The 19,076-nt window shown below is 43.3% G+C and overlaps 1 protein-coding gene across 2 annotated transcripts in view; it reads left to right on the forward strand.

Annotated features, from left to right (window-relative positions):
• igsf21a (immunoglobin superfamily, member 21a) overlaps positions 1-19,076 on the forward strand; it is a 300,524-nt gene that overhangs the window by 2,700 nt on the left and 278,748 nt on the right. Inside the window, exon 3 of one of the 2 annotated variants that reach the window (XR_009796949.1) lies at positions 9,290-9,948. The gene's annotated coding sequence lies outside the window, so the exon portion shown is untranslated. Of the gene's footprint in view, positions 1-3,101; positions 3,155-9,289 lie in introns of those variants that run through there. The other variant, XR_009796951.1, reaches the window with a different exon arrangement.

The raw sequence follows: 19,076 nt of genomic DNA on the forward strand, positions 1-19,076 counted from the left end.
CGGCTTTAATTTCCGCAATCGTGCTCGCCAGCGGGTCCGAGATAAAGCCGGAAAGAGGGCGGGGGGAGAAAAGAAAGCACAAAACGTAGGCCGAGAACAGAAAACGCTGCTGCGCATTTGCATCAAGAGGAGGACAGGACAGGATAAGACTCGCGTGCGCACGCACGTTTAAAAGAAGAGTTTCAAGACAGTTTGGATTTTGATAAGCTAGGATTTCATACCAAAGACTAATAATTAATGACCAAACTATGGCATTTGGTGCAGCTCAGCTCGGTGTCTTGTAGTGGATGGACCCCCCCCCCCCCCCCAAGGCAAAATAATAAAATACATTTTGAATTGACTGCTAGATAAATGATCATATAACTGAATTACATAGGATTAAAGAAATGTAAAATTCTACATGTTTGTGGAAAAAAAAATTGCGGTCTAGCGTCTATAAATTACTTCTGAGGTCCCGGGCTGTGCGGAGTTTGCATGTTCTCCCCGTGCCTGCGTGGATTTTCGCCGTGCGCTCCGGTTTCCTCCCGCATTCTCAAAAATACTCAACATTAATCGGAGACCCTAAATTGCGCATTGGTGTGATTGTGAGTGCGGCTGTTTGTCCCGATGTGCCCTGCGATTGGCTGGCAACCGGTTCAGGGTGTACCCGCCTCCTGCACGACGACAGCTGGGATAGGCTACAGCACTCCCCGCGACCTTTGTGAGGATAAGCGTCTAAGAAAATAGATGGACAGACGTGTGTGTATATATATATATATATATATATATATATATATATGATATATGAAAGTGACTTGTGCATGTGGATTCATTGGCTGATGGGGGGAGGGGAAGAGGAATAATTTTCTACAAAAAAAAAATACATCCATTCGTCTACTCAATATACTTGTATATATTTGAATTCATATCACCATGGAAAAATGCATCGCAAACTGCTGGAGTTTGTACAGTACTTTTACTGTATTAAGGTTATCGCGTCTTACTGTGTGGACACAATGCTTCTACAGTCCGTGAAACGTGGGTGTAATGTGCAAACATTTTTTTTTTTTTTTTTTTTGTGGTGGCTCAAGTTTCCCTTCATCTGAAGGTTGGCGCGGGGAGCGTTGCGAGCTGCTGGGTGACCTCGGCGCGTACGCACTTTCTGCTATTTCGCGTTCCCAACATGCAGAATTGGTTTGCGCGACCTCGGTGGATTAGAAATGCGCGTTGGCGCCCGAACCAACGGCCGACTCATTAGAAACACTTGGGTGACAACACAGAGGACCGAGGTTTATTTTTATTATTTTTTTTAAGTTAGAATTGAGTTTAAAAAAAATAAAAAATTCCCTGCTTATTTGCTTGAATCTCTTCTTGTGTAAACTAGTGAGAGAAGCACAGTGAACATTAAGATCATCAGAAAACAATTTTAATAAGGAACAGAACAAAGGAAGTAGATGTAGAAAAATTGAATTATTTCAGATTTTTGCATTTAAAATTTTTGCTTCAGCATGCATCCGAATAACGTGAAACAACAGCAGCAATGTTAATTTTTAACATCTTCAGCAAGGTATGGAGAACCAATCTTATTGTCACCCAGAAGTCCGGTGTTGGCGCAAAATTGATCTGTGAGAGGTAGCGTAGTGCCAGGTGACTTCCAGCCTACCAGGGCAAAACCAAAGAAGAGCTCGGCCTACATGCTGTTGACCATGCACACGAAGAAAATGATCTTGACATAAAACATACAGCAACTCCTCACATACCCTGCAGTCATGTTGCTGTTTTTTTTTTTTTGCACAGAATTAAGAATCTATGCCTGTTATCTGTCTACATGTTGCAGCACCTTTTGTGTACAAATTCCTGCTGCGTCACAGGTTACAACACTGCAGAATTGATTCTACCGTAATTCCCAGACTACAGACCGCACCTTCTTATAAGCCTCACCCAGTAAATTTCTCAAGGAAATACCATTTGGTACATACATACGCAGCAGCTGTGTAAAAGCCGCAAGTGCCCATACGGAAACCTACATTGAAACTCGAGATATTTACAAAGAAAGATGGTACACAGAGAATTTAACGCTAGCACCGCCATACTAATGCTAGCAGCGCTCCGCTAACTCTAGCGCCGCGGTAACAGGGCCGTTAAAAAAAAACCCATACTGATAAAAATCGATAAGACATGGCAGTAATACGCTAGCGCAGTGGTAACAGGGCCGGACCGGTAAAAGTCACTTCCTTGGCACATATATTCCACCGGTCTCACTCTTTTCACTCGAGTGCCCCCATGCAGCCATTAGAAAAAATGAGCAAATTAGCTGCATCACCGCATAAACTGCAGGGTTGAAAGCGTGTGTGGGGGGGGGGAAGTTGCGGCTTACAGGTCGGAAATTACGCTAATTTTGTTAGCCTGTCATTAAGGTTTTGTATTGTGTTCGTATTAAGCGAAATAAAATTTTGACAACTTGTTCAATAGAAAAAGCTCCAACTCTCATCCCTTCAAAAAGAACGTGCAGAATGGTGCGGTTCCACCCTGACCAGCGTTGGATCCGTTTTAGCATTTGACGCATTTTCTAAAGTAAAGGTGACCGTGGATCAAAAGTTTGGATGTTGAGGTTTAAAAAGTATTAATGATGTCACCTGTTTTGGAGTCGTAAAGCGCATGCAGTCGAAAATATTTTATCCATGCGGCGAGTTCCCCACAGCGCCCTCGTCAGCGGCAGGTGGCCCACGCCACACGAGGCACTAAATGGTGATCGATTGGCGTAAATTTGACGTTTTGTCTTCGCACCTGCCCTGGAAGTGAGCGCAATCAAAGCCCATTCAACACCACTGACAAGCGCTTTTATTTCTTAATGACGCAAAGTGGCGCTTAATTTTGCTCTTTCATAAGGATCCCTATGAAATTTTGTTTTTATTTGAAACTGACTGCTTTGAGTTCTAGCTAGCAGTGAGGAATTGCAGTGGATTATAGCACTATGCCAATCAAGAACCCTATTGATTTTCAGTTAAGACAGGGGAAAAAAAAAATATTCTATAGTCATCAGTCAAATGTCAAGTCATGTTTCTTTTCGATAAAGTCAAGAAATATCAGGTGAGGAATTTGCTTGTCTCCTTTTTTTTCAGTAAAGCGATTTTAATAAGCACCAGTGGCTGTCTCCATCCTCCCTCTATCCAAACCACCTGTTGTGGATTATTAGTGGCGGTATGCTGCATTCAAGAAGCAATGAACAATGTTTACCGCGGTTGTGCAGCTTTCTTCCAACGCACTAAAGACACTTCAGCTTCTTTGATTTAGTGGCTAATGATCCCTCCACCTGTCTTCAAAGCATTTTGTTTTCTTCCTGGCTCACACCTATTGGTATGTGAGTCAGCGGTGAGGGTTTGCGTGGGAGAAATAATCAAAGCAAAAATCCCGTGATATTGTAAATGAGAGAGTACAATCAAAATAAAAACATTTTGATGCACTGAACTCACACAAGAGATTACAATGAGGGACAACTGCAACATATTGTCCCACAAGAAGGTCGGGGGAGAAATCCGTTGCTGAATTGTACACGGAATTTTGTTTCTTAGTTTCTGAAAGTACAAACAAAGACGATTAAAGAGTGAGCCTGTGCACGTCACCGCCAGCCACATATGTAAGTACTCCCGGCGGTCTTTGTGAGCTCGTTATCAGTGAGGGCGATTTCATTAAGTCGTCGGATCGTCCTTTCGGGGACCAGATTAAAGAATCTGCCGCCACCCCCGCGTAATACCCGCCGACAAACCTTTTGAGACTGACGTTCCCTTCCACCTCAAACCCTTGAGCACTCCTGGCGAGCCTGTTTGTCTGTATGTATGTGAGCGATAATGATGCGCTGTCAAAACCGTTACTCCTCTGAGTTGTCCTGTGGTTTTACATAGGAGAATTGATCACGCGGTGCGCTAACAGGCTTTGCATTATTCACCGAACATGTGGCAAGAGGGGGGAAAAAGACTAGGGGGGCTTCTTAATGCCGATTCCTTCGTGGAGTGGCAATTCTGAAGGAGCGTCCGGTTGTTCCAAGATTTCACGACTATAACTGAGTAAAATGGATGCCTTCCAGGTTCAGTTTCAGCCAATAAACGGGGAGTTTGGGTGTATAGACTAGTGTCTGATTGGTCATGCACAAGCTAGATGGGTCATCGAATTACTGTAACTTCCACCCCACCAAAAAAGCTAAATAATTTTTTTTTTTTTTAAATGAAGGAAAATGGCGGAAAACAAACAAGGCATTCAGATTTCTTACAAAGGCTCGCGAGAGTCCCGGCCGGAGTCAAGTGGACTGGTGTGAATGGGGAAAGACTGGCTCCCTCTCAACGCGCAGAATGAATGCAATCAGAAGTGACGATCCGGGCGGCCATCTTTCTGATCTTATTTGATTAGAATAAGGTCCTCGTTCTTGCTTCCCAAAGCTCGTGTGGGGAGAGAGCAATGGCCTGTGTCAGTGTCATACCTGCTGTCCAGAGAGGTCTTGTTAAAATATAATTGGCTCCTCGCGGAAGCGCCATTCATGCATTCACAGGGCCCTGTCCCGGAATGTGCGACACACTAACCTTTTTCCGCACGCCGGCTGAATGGCAGCGGGATTAAAAAAAAAAAAAAAAAAAGGGAACAGAGAAACCCGCTGATCCCTCTAATTTAGAAACTGAAATGGGAGGCACAAAAAAAATCTTCTTTCATCCTGTCATTTATCATGACAAATTAGCAGGCTTCTGGCTCTGACAAAGATCGAAGTTCAAATCTGAAGCCCTAATTTGAAACCTTAACTTTAAACAATAAGGGGTATCCAACCTTAAGATGAAATCCTAATTCTCAAAACGATAATTCTGGCCTGAAACCCTTTTCTAAAACACTTGTCTTGCCAGAAACGCTAAATTTAAAACCCAAAACCTTGTTCCAAACACAAATTTTGGCTTCAGACCCAAGTTTGAAATATTAAGCTTTCTTTGATCCATCAACCCTGGTGTCAAAGTCAGATTTTTAAATTTGAATGCTGGCCTGAAATCCTTATTTGAAAGGCTATCCCAAGCTTTAAATCCCAATCCTGGTCAGAATCTCCTAATTTAAAACTCTAAACTTTGTTTGGTACCCTTATGCTCACCTGAACGCCACATTTAAAAGTACTCTCTGTACTTTGAAAGCCTTATCCTTGTTTGAATGTTAGAATCCGCTTTAATGGCCCACTATGTAACAACGCGAGGAATTTATCTCCGGCAGTCGGTGCCGCCCTGGTACGACATTCAGGACAAAAAACTAACAGAAACAAATGATGGCGTGAAACCTGAATGTCCTGATGAAACCTTATTTAAAATCTTGAAACGTAAACTTTGTCTTGAAAGCTAAATTTGCAGCTCTTACATTGACTCAAAACCCTACGTTAGAAGTTTCTGCCCGTTTTGAAACCATATTTTATAGCCTTACCCTTGCTTGAAAGCCAAACCCTGTCTTCAAACCTATAATCATGGCCTTAAAGCCCAATTTGAAACCTTAACCTTGTTTCCAAAGCCTATTTTTAAAGCCTAACCCTTATTTGAAAGCCTTACCCTGTCTTAAAACCTTAATATGAAACCGCTACCTGACCTCAAACCATAACCTTGGGCTTTAAACCTTGAACCTTATTCGAAACCCTTAGCAAAACTTGAAACATTGAGTAGAAACCCTACTTCTGGACTGAGATGGTGAGTTGTTTGTCTTTTTTGAACCTGTTGAGGGAGGATCATCTGCCATCCATCAACGGGAATAAAAATGACAAGTTGACATCTTTTTCCGTCTTTACAACTCCCAAACTTTGGGTCCCAGGTGGACTCGAACAGCTTGATCCTCTCAGCCGCTGGTCGGAGTTGACACTCCGGCGCACATTTGGGCCAAAGTGGGCAACATGCAACTGACAGGCCGAGGGAACATTTTGCCAGGTACAGATGTCGCCACGGGACCACCTCAGATGTGAATCTGAAACCAAGGAAGATAATCCGGCGTGATGAAGAGCAAGTGGGGTAGTGGCCGATCGGCTCCATTTGATAGTGCATCACACGGAAAAGTGATTCAGTTGTGTATAAAAACCTCGGGGGAATCATGATTTTTAAAGCTCCAAAGAAAACCTCTACCTGATGATCAAGCTTTCACAGTATGCTCTGTTACGTTTGAAATTAGCCACTCGAATCAAGTGACTTGACTCAAGTCGACTCAAGTTGCCAGTTTTAAGACTTGGGACTTTCTTGCCAAATACTTCAGAAAGACTTTACTCTAGACTTGCTTGCCAAGAATCTTGACTTTGTCTTGAACTAATTGACTTGACAAGTCCTCCATCTCATCCAGAGTTGGAAAATTGAGACAGTTTGCATCCCATCTGGAAAATTAAAGAATCAGAATCTGCTTTAAGGAATTCGTCTCCGGCAGTCTGTGCTGCCTCTTGAACCTGGCGGAGTTGCCCAAGTCTGGCTGTAAACCACGGCTTGTTATTGAGTGCGCGAAAAGTTTTTGTTGGTACACACACTTCCGCGCTGAAGCTGAAATACGCAGTAACAATATCCGGGAATGCATCAAGGCGCCACTCCAGTCCGTGCAGTCAAAGCAGGTTTGAAGTTCTAATTTTGCCTGGTTGGTCTACTTTTTTAACAGATTTTTGTTTACCAAGGGCTTTGCGCACTTAAGTGCTTGCCTGTACGTAGGGCTTAAGTCGAACAAGCAGCGATCAGAGAAGCCAATGGGTGCGCGGGGGATTGCACGATATGCGTTTTTAATGGAAGTGTAACAGTGGTCTAGAGTGTTATTTGCCCTCGTCGGATATTTTACGTACTCCCTGATCTCATCCCATTTGTCTGGCGAAACTCTCTCTCTGATGGAGATTAAAAAGCTATTGCAGAACATCATTTGAATACAATTGACAAAAAAAAAACCTAAACGTTGAAAAATAAAGAACGTGGTGCTTTAGCATCGACGCCACTTGGCGGGACAACGCCATGACACCTTTGGCCAACACGTGAAGACCTTGACGTGCCCCCCCCCCCCCCCCCCCGACACCACACCACCACCCAGAGCCTTCTACCGTGCGCCTTCTCAGTCCAGAATGTAACGTTTAACAGCTGAATCTAAATTGGCAAACTCCCGTGACAGCTAAGTTGTTGTCCCCGGGCGGCGGATAGAAGCTCGCTTCTCCAACTGTGGCGCTTAAATAATTAAACACACAAAAGACAAAGTGAAAATCAATTCCATTTCCGCAGTCTCGAACTCTGTGCTACTGTGGCGTTTCTTAAAGGACGCTCTTTGTTTCCCCCCCAACAAGCGTGATGAGCATCCAGTGTTGTTCTCGTTGAACTCATTCCCGAGGCACCGAGAAGGCTTATTCTTGTACGCAACAATCAATACGGGGCAATGTCTTTCGACTAGGCCGCTGCGAACATTGGCACTAAAAGTACATGTTGTAAAAAGTTCAACCCTGACTTTATACCGTACCCGTGGCTCCTGGTAGTAATTTGAAACTTTACCCCAGCTTTAAAAAGCCTGCACAAAGAAAACATCAGTTTTTGGAAACTCTTCTTGTTGATGTGTGGGGTGTCCGTGTCCTAATGAGTCAAGAACTGTCGTCACTCTGGTTTACCACGTATTTAGTTCAGTGTGCAAGTCCGTTTCATGCTCCTTGCAAGTGGTTTCGTTTCGAATTTGTGCGTTTAACTGTTCCGTTCCACAAAACTGCGAAAATGCATCAGTGGTCGTGGCTCTCCTTGCCCACGTGAGGGCGTCACAGTGCGTTGACTTCACTGCAGCGCCGGCATAGCTCAAGGTCGCTCGAAACTCAGTTTGGATCCCCACGCAAAGAAAAATCGTCCAAGCACAGACTTGTTGCTTAGAAATGTCGTAAATTGGGTCAGAGAGACATCTGGTGGCGTACTTGTGTATGTCGAAATGAGAGCCACACACTGCGGTCGGTGCAGGGCCGTGCAGATAACTGCAGGCTCCGCGTTTGGTACTCCGTCTGCGCTCTTTGCGTATACATTTGCAGTCAAGATTCATAGATACACGCATTTTGCTAGATTACTCAATTTGTTATAGTGCCAAAGCTGAACGTCTGATTTATGAACAGTCAAGAGGCTGCGAGAGCCCATTAACCAGCGCAAGCGCGGCGGGCCGAGATGTGTCCCATATACATCAAAATACAAGATAATAACACACTACAATATATAGCCTTTGTGTCAAGCAGTTTCTAGCGGTATGATAATTTAGCTCCGCACCGTACTTGTCTCGCTTGTGGATATTATTATGTCACTTTTTGACAAATATGTCAAAATGTGATGACAGTGAAAGTGATTGTTGATAGAATGGCATAAACTACAAGACTTGCAAGGTGATACAAGCTGGTCACGAGCCAGGAAATCTGTTTGATATGGGCCAGGAAACTCATTAGGAAAGCAGTTTTTTCCCAAGCCTTTAGCAGTCGCAAACGGTACGGTTTTGCTCCGATGTAGATCCAACGCAACACTGGCTTGGTTCAAACCCTATTTTGAAACTTTAAGACTGGCTTCAAACCTGACTTCAAAACGCCGTCGACCATGAAACCCTAATTTGACTGTAATCTTGCTTTGAAACCACATCCCGCGTCTTAAAATCCTTTTATTTTTGGGAAACCCTGTGTCCGTCTTGAAAATATAACTGAAAAGCCTCAACTAAACTCGACGCTAACTTTTAAACCTGACACTTGTTTTAAGTCCTATCCCTGCCTCCTTACTTTGAGACCATACTTGCTCACGACACCATAACTTGCAACCCTTACCCTGGTTTCACACACCAACTTTTAAGTTCTTAGTCCGAAACCCAATTTAGAAACCTTAACCCTGCAACGAAACTGTCTTGATGTCCTATCTTAAAACCCGAACCCTTCTTTGAAACCCCCTCCCTTCCCTGGGTTTTAAACCCTCTTTGGAAGCCGTAACCCAGGCTTCAAAATACATCCTTTGTTAACCTTGGCTCAGAAAGATCCTTTAGAAACCACGACCCAGCAACGGAACTGCCTTTATATTCTGGATTGGCCACCCCCGCCCTATCTTGAAGCCCTAAGGCGAAACCCTGACACTGTCCTAGAACTTTTATTTGAACCACAAACCTCGTTGGAAACAACGTCCATGACATGAAACCTTATTGTAAAATGCTTTCACAAGCTTTAAAGACTGATTTGAAGCCATTACCCTTGTTTGAATGCCTAAACCAGGCTTGAAACTCCATCTTGGAACCTTAACTCTTATTTTAACCCCCAACAGTAAGTTATCATATTGTATTACTTCCTGTCATCCATTAGATTACACGTTCAACTTCGTCGGCTCCGAGCGTCAGCCGTCCTCCGCTTGGTCTTACAGAACGTTCTGGAAATATAATTTCATTTTGCAAAGACACCAAAAAAGGCAGCGAGGCGTGGATTCATCGGGGGGAGCTCATCGCAGATGTTGCAGATGCTGGCATTCTCAACTCGACAACCACATGTAGTCATCTCGCCGTTTGACAGGTACATCCTCTCTCGACAGAGGCAGCCTATTACAAAGCGTGTGTACATCTCTCGCATATGAACTGAGCTGTGACAGCTTCACTCAGCAATACGCCGGCTTTCATTCAAGCAAATTACGCCAAATGTGCAAATGATGGAGCAATTACAAGGGAGATGGATGAGATGTTCAGAAACTCTGATGCATATCAATGGAGTAGACTATCGTGGAAAATTCACAATAGTTCAGTGGGGGGGGGGGGGGGAATTAAACTCGTTATGTAGACTCACTAATACACAAAATAAGATTTATGCTTGAAGCTAATGAAAGTATTCAAATACCCATTGCTTATCAGTACTGACTGTTAGCCTCTGAATGTCATTTTTCATTGTGTTAGCATAAAGATAGCGAGGGCGCTCCTCAGGCAAAGTTGTCGGCTTGTTTGACCACTTGTATACGGTATCTTTTTGTTTTATCTTGAATTTGGCAGTAAACGTAAAGTGGGAGTGGCAATAAACTACTTGAAGTCTCTGGAAGAATTTTACACTTTTTGCCAGATTTCTTTGTGAAGTGGGTTTCAGTTTGCCTTCACCATACGGAACCTTGCATATCTCAGATTTGTGCTTGTCAGAGCAAAAAAAAGTCATTTAAATGATTGCTCATGTCTCAAAAAACTACCAGGTCTGGTCACATGTATCTGAAGTTAAAATATCAAAAGTATTTTTAATACATAAATGTGGTAGGAATTGGGCTACTGAAAAGTATTGCGGTACTTTTCAGGTTTAAAGGTACTTAAAACCCTTTAATACTCCGTCTTCCTATTTCACCTGTTAAGAACACAGCAACTCGGGAATCAAACATCTCGCACAAGGACACTTCAACCTGAGCACAGGCTCAAACCCGCAACTTTCCAGTTGGAAGACGACCGTTCTGCTTGACTGTCCCGGGCCGCCCGACGAGGGAAATGAGGAAACGGTTAACACGATTGAAGAGGGGCACCGCGAGGTCTAATGAAGGAAGCCGTGGCTTAGTGCATTAGAAAATGGAGATAAGTGGCCCAGACCCCTCGGCGGAGAAGGAGCTCGGCCTATTATGGAACAAATGCCTCGGAGAGCAGAAGAGGCTTCCCAGGAGTGAATTCAGAGGAATAAATGCATTTGAATTCAGCGCGGGTTCCACTGGCAGACGTCTTCCCCCTAGCAGAAGACTGTTGCCGTCTGAGGGGGTGCACGGACGACGTTTGAAGCCTTAAGGAATCCACGGCTTTCGTGACCCCAGGGTGCGCTTGATTGAGAATTGAAGAAGAAGACAGAAAAAATCGGCGACTCGTCAGATGTTGGCCCACAGCAAATTGGGGAGGGTAAAGACATGAGGACAACCCAGTTGAAGTTCAATTCAGTCATGGAGACTGCTTCAAAGAGGCGACCTGGGCTAATCATTCAGATTTTGATTCAGAACGGGTACAAGTGAGGAGATGCTGTTGGAGTGTTGGTGTTGTCGGCTGGCTCCAGGATTGGCCGGCGTTGTGCTGTTGGATCAGCTAACAACTGACTATCGATGAATTTTAGAGGGTTCATGGTCGGATGGATTGATAAAGACAGATGAATGAATGATGTGGATGAAGGCAGATGGCTGGGTGGTTGAATGATGGATGGATGACAAGATTGATTGATTCGGAAAAAATGGATGGTATGTGATGGATGATATGGACGAATGATGGATGGTGACATTGATTTTTAGAGGATATCAGGTGGCAAGATGATTGACCAACCGATGAATTCAATGGATTATGGGTCAGTTATCAATCAGATGATGCACAGTTGGATGAGAAAAATGCTTACTTTGAAAATGGATGACTGGTATCCATGGACGGATGAATGACAGATGAGTAAATGTTTTGGAAGGTACAGTGACAGGGTGGATGGACAGACAAATATGGATTAATGATAAAAGTGGTGACCGATGGATGACTCACAGTTGGAGTACAGTATATGATGAATGGATGATTGATAAATGCCGTTGATGGATTTTTCAGGTCTGGAGGGAGAGTCAGGAAAAGATGGATTTTGAATGGTTGGAGGGATGAGCGAAGGATGACGGTGAATGGATTGCTTGTACAGATGAATGGATTATGTATCAGCGGATGGCGGACAGACGGGCCGACAGATTGGATGATTTCTGAAAATGATGTGTAGACTGACGGTGAATACTTGAGTGGAATGGATGAATAGGTGATGAACAGGTAGACAGATAATGAATGGATAAACCAATGAATGATGGATGGATGTTTGAAGACGGGATGCTTTGGGCTGGGGTGATGGAATTGAGGCATGGTGAAATGATGAATAGGAATACAATAGCTAAAGATTCAAAAGTCACCGACAAACACACCGCCTATCTAATTGTGTGCGGTAATCATTTATTATCATATAATTGATCTTACATAAATGGCATCAATTATTTCCATAGCGGGCTCCAATAAAAGCGCGTTATTACATTAGTTCGCGTTCTCACCTCTCGGAGACGTTAACTGATCTCCAAATACGTCAACTAAAATATCCCATGAATATTAAATGTTGTAGTAAGGAGCTGCATAGGACGAGCCATATGGGTAAATTATGAGACACGAGACCATTAATGGTCCAGGGACCTCATCTGGATCGCCGTTTCGAGAGACGATGCTAATGGCTCACAATACAGCCGGACACAGAGCAGCGCTGAGGTCGCGAGCCTCCGTTCTACACTGCATTGTTTTGCTACTACTGTATAGAATTCAGTACACAACTTGCTTGCAGGGGGCGCTACTGACAACACCACCAGAGTAACCAAGAATTAGCAAACCCACAAATATTTTATCCCTGCTACAGGACTATTTTCATACAATTTTTGGGCTTTTCTCAAATGATTATCTTCATTCATTTTTGAGAAATGCACATTTTTTCCCCTTATATTTGTCAATAAAATACCCAAGGTAGCTGCTGTTTTAGTTTGAATCGACAGTTCAATGTCAATTTTCTGCTAGAGTATATAATTACCTTGAAAGGGGCAATCTATTCATTTTAAGGGATTTGGAACTTAAGACAGTCAAGAAATTGGCTGATCGGGAGTTTGTCAAAATATTCTCATCTTCACATCTTATGCTGCATTCCATTATACTAGTTATATATACTATTATACTTGAAAGTAATATGTACTAAATGTAAATGCCCCTAGATATGATGTGACTTTTGTCTGTCTCCTTGTGCCCTGTGATTGGCTGGCAACCAGTTCAGGGTGTACCCCGCCTCCTTTCCGATGGCTCCAGCACTCTTGCGACCCTTGTTAGGATAAGCGGCTCAGAAAATGGATGGATGAATATGAATGTACTGGAGCTAATTAGCTACTGTCATACACGCGATACTATCCTGAAGACTTTGTGATTAATAAATATCATGAACTGCATATATGTATATTCACTATTTTACATCTACTGTGCTTTTTTTTTTTTTCAAATCATTTGAGATGTTTATAGTCTTGTGTGTTCATGCAAATTGTTGTACGGCAGCCTAGTAAATCGCACTCGCTCCAGCGAGGCGACGTGAGTTCCTCCTGACCAACCTTCCCCACGTTACTCGTAACAACACGACGCAATCTGCGGTCGGCGTGATATACAACTTTGCACTATGTGGCGATCAGAATTGGCTCGCTTGCGGTGAAGTATGGCGTCATGGTGACAGGCCGCCTCCCCCCTCACGGAGATCATTTACGCCACCACCACCACCACCGGCGGCGGCCTGGCAGTAAATTCTAAAGCCGCAGAGTCCCTAGCACAAAGTACGACTCGGGCACTAGGCGAAGGAGGTGACTTATCGTTTATCTGACGCTGGGTTTACACTGCAGGTCTTTATGCCCCAATTCCAATTTAGTGCCTGATTTCTTTTGATGGTCTATTTACTTTTACTTTCAAGTCAGCCATGTCCACATTGCTCTTTTAAGCACTCGGGCTTCTCTCCGTTTAGGTGTGTGCCATCACTTTTAGACAATCCTGGATTACTGCGTCTGTTCTGACTTTTTCTCGTTTATTTCTACAATCCAATTTACCCCCCCCACCCGATATTTAACATACAGTAGCAGTCCTTTTAACCTAAATGAATCGTCATAGCTCCCTCCATAATATGCATTTCACAAACTAGCTTTCGCACTGGTGTATCTCCAGGTTAGCAAATACCACACACAAAAAAAAAAAAAAACTTTCAAAAGCGAAGGACATGCTGCAGATTTTCAAATATAAGTAACTGATGTCAAGTATTTCACAAGTTTTCACCCAAAAAGTCCCAAGTCGTAAACTTGGCGATGTAAATGACTCTCGTCAAGTCGTACGAAACTAAAATCATCTACCTCTGCGACAGTGTAGAACTAAAGTACAATACGGCTCTCGTGGTAAATGTTGGAATTAAATATACTGTATTTAATTGGCTTGGCGGCTGAGCTCTTAACTGAATGCCCACGTATGTCAAACCGTGAGTGAGACTCGGGATGGTGGGTGAGGTGTTGTGCGAGTGCTGTATCTGAAGCTCTCCCTCGGGCTCGTAAGTAGGCATGGGGGATTGAAAACCAACAACGAAAAACAACATGTCGGGGGCAAGGGGAGAACTATGCAAGTAAATAAGTGCCACCAGGATTTGAATTTGAAATGTAAAGTGATGACATTTTCAATAGTTGCTGCAATTTTCTGTCTTAAATTCATCCGGCAACAATTCGTCGTGTAAAATTTGCTGTCTGTGACGTCAGATACTAAGAAAGCGTAACTGGATTGGCTGGCTGTTTGGGTCTGACCAAAAGTAACCCTGCCTGGTGGCACAGACGGTGAATTTCAGACAGCGACTTGTAGCCAGTTGACTTGTTAACATTGAAAAGTTACACTGAAATGCAACGATTGAAAATGAGAACGATGAAATGGTTCATTCTTGCATTTGGTTTCAAAAGCGGAGTGGAGGGGGGTGTATTTTGGTTTTGAACCTTTCCAACATAGTCAAGGCAGAAGCACTCTAAAGTTTGGCTATAAAACGTTATTATTTTTTTTTTTTTTTTTTGCAACCCTTGCAAAGTTTTTTTTTTTCTCCTTCTAAAGGAGTGAATATTTCCAATATGCAGAATGTGCACCTTTAGGTATTATTAAATAATATCTTAAAATAGCATCAATGCTATTTGTGGTGTTGTACACTACTTCATTCTTTTCCGGCACTGTGAATCGATACGGAATCGACTCTAAGCATTATCGATAATTGAATCAGAACCTGTAAATTCTTATCAATTTCCGTCCCTCCCCTCTCAGTCTGGGTAAAGGTGTCTCTTTGGAGGAGTGAGGAAAATAACTTGGCGTGCCGGCCGACGCGGTGTCGTGCGCTCCGCTGACGTGAACGGCCGAAAGCAGACAGCTCGATTTTAAACCAGAGGAACTTCTCGGAACGCTAGTGCACTGACAATCACGCGCTGTTTACTTCAATCAGGGGCGGTCCGTAATTAAACTGTGCCTGGCTTGACTGCGGAGTGGATGTTTGCGCATCTGTTATCTTCTTTTACATAGCCACGCCGCACACATTGTCAGAGTTGGAGGGTTAACATTTTGCGCAATGTTAATTTGTAAAGATCAACCTGGGGTTTCCAAAAGGAAATTAGGCAAAAATGTTCAGAAGAGTTCTCAGGTTAAATACTGAGTTTTAGTATACGTTGTTATGGCTACAATACTGTTGGAGCAACAATCTGAATGGACATTTGGGATGAGTATGAACCCGTTATTGTCATAGTTAATTGAGGGAACAACACTGCTGGAATGTTCAACTTTCTTTGGATCTTCAACAGAATATAACCGGTTCTTCTTTGGCCTGTGCTTCCATTATCGGCAAGCTATTGCTCATGTCTTTCCATCCACATTCACTCTGCTGTATACTTGTTGCCGGTGTGTAGTAAAACCCAACCTATATCTTGAAACCCTGATTTGAAACTCAAACCTTACTTTTTGAAGCTCTAACATGGAAGTAAATATGTGCAACTTGGACTTGAATTTGAAATGCTGCAGAAAACAGGATTTGAATTTGAACTGTAACATGATCACATTTTAAATAGTTGTATTTCAGTGTAACTTTTCAATTTTAACAATTCAACCGGTTACAATTCGCTGTGTGAAATTCACCGTCTGTGCCACCAGGCAGGGTTACTTCAGGTCAGAAACAAACAGCCAGCCAATCGCAGTTAGGCTTTCTTGTGTGTCATGTGACGTCACATACGAAGATAGCATAACTGGATTGGCTGGCTGTTTGGTTCTGACCTGAAGTAACCCTGCCTTGTGGCACAGACGGTGAATTTCAGACACCGAATTGAAGCCAGTTGAATTGTTAACATTGAAAAGTTACACTGAAATCCAACTATTGAAATTGTGATCAAGTTACATTTCAAATTCGAATCCTGGCGGCACAGATTTACTTCCGTACCCTAAGCCACGTTTGTGAACCTAAATCGAACCTGACTTTGAAACCTAAACCCTAACCCTGTCTTAAAACGCTATGAAACGCGACACTTGTATAGTATCTAGTTACCTCTTGCATAAAAAAAAAAAAAATCCTCTGAAATGTGTGCATGTCTTCAACTGTTATGTACCAAAAAAGCAATTAGCTAACTGCTCAGTGAAGTCCATTTAGGAGAGGCAGATGAAAGTGCATGGAAACAAAACGTAATTGAGTCATAATTCCAGGATTACAGTATTTCATACATCCACTGACCGTCCTGCAGCTCAACACAGCAGCAGTAATCTACTGCTTTGCGTGCAGTGCATGATGGGACGTCATGTTGAGCCACCCTTCATCTGGCCCAACGGGGGTGGGGCATCGGCATCGGCAGAGCCCGTTGTCCGAGCACCACTTATCTGCACGCCCAGAGTGTCTTCCTCCCGTCTGGGCTCAGATTCCTCTGCGTTCCTTTTGTCCGGACGGCGGCTAATACCTGAGCCGCGGGCCAAAGCTCGGGAGCATCTTATCGCACTCCGGCAAGCCCCTTGGCCCACCGACGCGGCCGGCTCCTGCAGCGAATGCGGGGCTCGCCGGCCTTATCTAAGGCCACGCAGAAATTCTGCTATCCCCTGGAAGTCGGCACGAGCCTCCCAGATTAGCATCCTGCCTGCAGCCCCCCCACTCCAAACCGCCCTCGGACATACGTCATTACTATGATTATTTTGGTTTAATCAGGCTGATGAGCATCGAGTCAAGCATCGGGCTCACTGTGTACAGGGGCAGCTTTTGTTGTGGTCCGATGTTCGTTTGGTTTTTGGCATTGTCACATAGGTAACGAAGGATGCCCATCAAGTGTGCGCTAACGGGCCTAAGGGGCCAAAAGGGGAGGGTGGGCCGGGGGAGTGCTTTCATTCCTATTGGAGAGTTTAAAGTGGGATCCAAATCACAGCATCCTGAATCCAGTTTTGCCTTTTAGCTTTTTGCTTAATGTAATCTGTACGCATTAAGCCTCCTGTCTGTTTTGGACATGTTTTGCACATCCTGATAATTCATCCCCTGCCCCCCCCATAGACAGAGCCTTTCATCTCTGGCCTGAAGCACGCCAAGCAATGTGACCGAACATGACTATGGTGCGGTGTGCCCCGGGTTAGCACCTAGTTTTAATGAGCGGTTGATTGCCCGCAACTAAATTCAGCAAAATCCGGAATTTGAATGACTGATAAGGGGTGTCGCAACGTCGTCGACGTAACGGCCAGCCCAAGATGCCATGACATGACCGCGTAAGCGTTCACAACAAAGTGAACTGTGAAATCTGTACCGAGAACTTGCAGCTTAATGCCAACACGTACCGATGCAGCACATGCACTGAAATATTTTACAACAATAATTCTAATTTAATATACCCGTGACTAGAAATCGACACTAAAACACAAGTTGAGTCAATAAATGGGGTGATCATTGCAAACCTCTCAAACTTTCTTTATGTAAAACTATAAATGTGTAGCTAGACCGGGGAGGGTAAACTAATTCTCACATGTCAATTGTGCCATTTGTGGGTACATGAAATGTAACACGAATTTGACTCTTGTTTGAAATCCTAATCCTTGCCTTAGACATGAATTTGGAATCCTAACCCTGGTTTAAAACCTTAAACAAGATTTAAAACCGTCATTTGAAACTGCAACTCCGGCTTCAAAGCAAATTTTGCACCATGACCATTGTTTAGAACTCAAAGCCAGGTGGCTTCAACCCCCCACATTGAACCTCCCAATTTGCAACCCTAAACATTGTTTAAAACCATTAACCCATTGTGGAAACCCTTTCCATACCTTCAAACTGTACATTGAAAACTTAATTTGAAACCATAACCTTTCTTTGAAACTCGTTCCCAAGGTCAAAATCTCAATTTCAAATTGTAAAGCTCCACCAGTTGTTTTAAACTCTTGTTGGGACCCCCAACCTGTGTCTAAAATCCTAATTTGGAACCCTGACCCTATCTTTAAACCTTAGCTGGTTAGATAGTAGCTCTGTTAGTGCTGCGCTAGTGCGTTACTGTCATGTCTGTGATTTTTACAGGTGTGTGTGAGTGTGTGTGTGTGTATATATATATATATATATATATATTTTACATTTTTTTTATTATTTTTTTTGTGTTAAACTTTGTGTACTGTCTTTCTTTGTAAATATCTCCTGTTTCAATGTCGATTTCAATGTGGGTGCGTATGCATGTACCAAAATGGTATTTCCTTTACAAATGTACTGGGTGAGGCTTATAACCAGGTGCGCTCTGTAGGCGGGGAATTACGGTACGTGAACTATAATTTAATGCTGCAGATTAAGGAACCTTTGTGATTCCGCACTGCATTAGAGACGAACCATGCAATTCAACATGGCTCCGTTTTTTTTTTTTTCATGCTAAAGCACCACAGAGGCATCTGGTTGTTGACTCTTACAAACGGACATCTTGATTCAATCCAAAAAGGGGCTTTAACCAAAGGAATTATTCAAATTAAAAACTGGAATTGAGTTAGAACACATTTGAAATACTGTGGACGTGGAGAAAAGGCATTTAATTAAAATCCCTGTCATTAGCATGCGCTCCGGTCACAGTTTACATGTGACATGCTAAAGAGCTGACAAGCACTTTTATTCCAACGTTAACTTGTTAAACACCCAATTATGTCTGCTGTTGTGCCAGCACACATTTTTATAATCTTCCCTGGCAACTTTGGCTCAGGGATCAGAGTCCCCGCCCCCTCGAGTCTTGCCAGTGAAGGTCTGCAGGGGCTGACTGCTCAACGCCGCCACATAACGATATGGTTCGTGCTCGTTTTGGCAAGTCTCTGCTGCTTTTTTTTAATTAAAAAAAAAAAAAAAAAAAAAAAGTAACACAAGCAGATTGTTGTCTTTGCAGTTGGTGTTTGAAGCAGATGTAAAACATCGATGGAGCAAATCAGCTGAAGTTTCTACTTTGCTGCACTGCCCTATTTGTTGCTGCCCTTTGGCCCGGTATTCACAAAAAGACAATCGGGCTGTTTTGGTTCCGATTTGGCTCCTTCCTCACCAAGGACCTCAAATTCTTATGTCTTCTACGATTATGCTCCAAGATCGTCCGTAGGTA

The sequence above is a fragment of the Syngnathoides biaculeatus genome, chromosome 10, assembly GCF_019802595.1.
Source record: "Syngnathoides biaculeatus isolate LvHL_M chromosome 10, ASM1980259v1, whole genome shotgun sequence".
In the NCBI taxonomy this organism is placed as follows: Eukaryota; Metazoa; Chordata; class Actinopteri; order Syngnathiformes; family Syngnathidae; genus Syngnathoides; species Syngnathoides biaculeatus.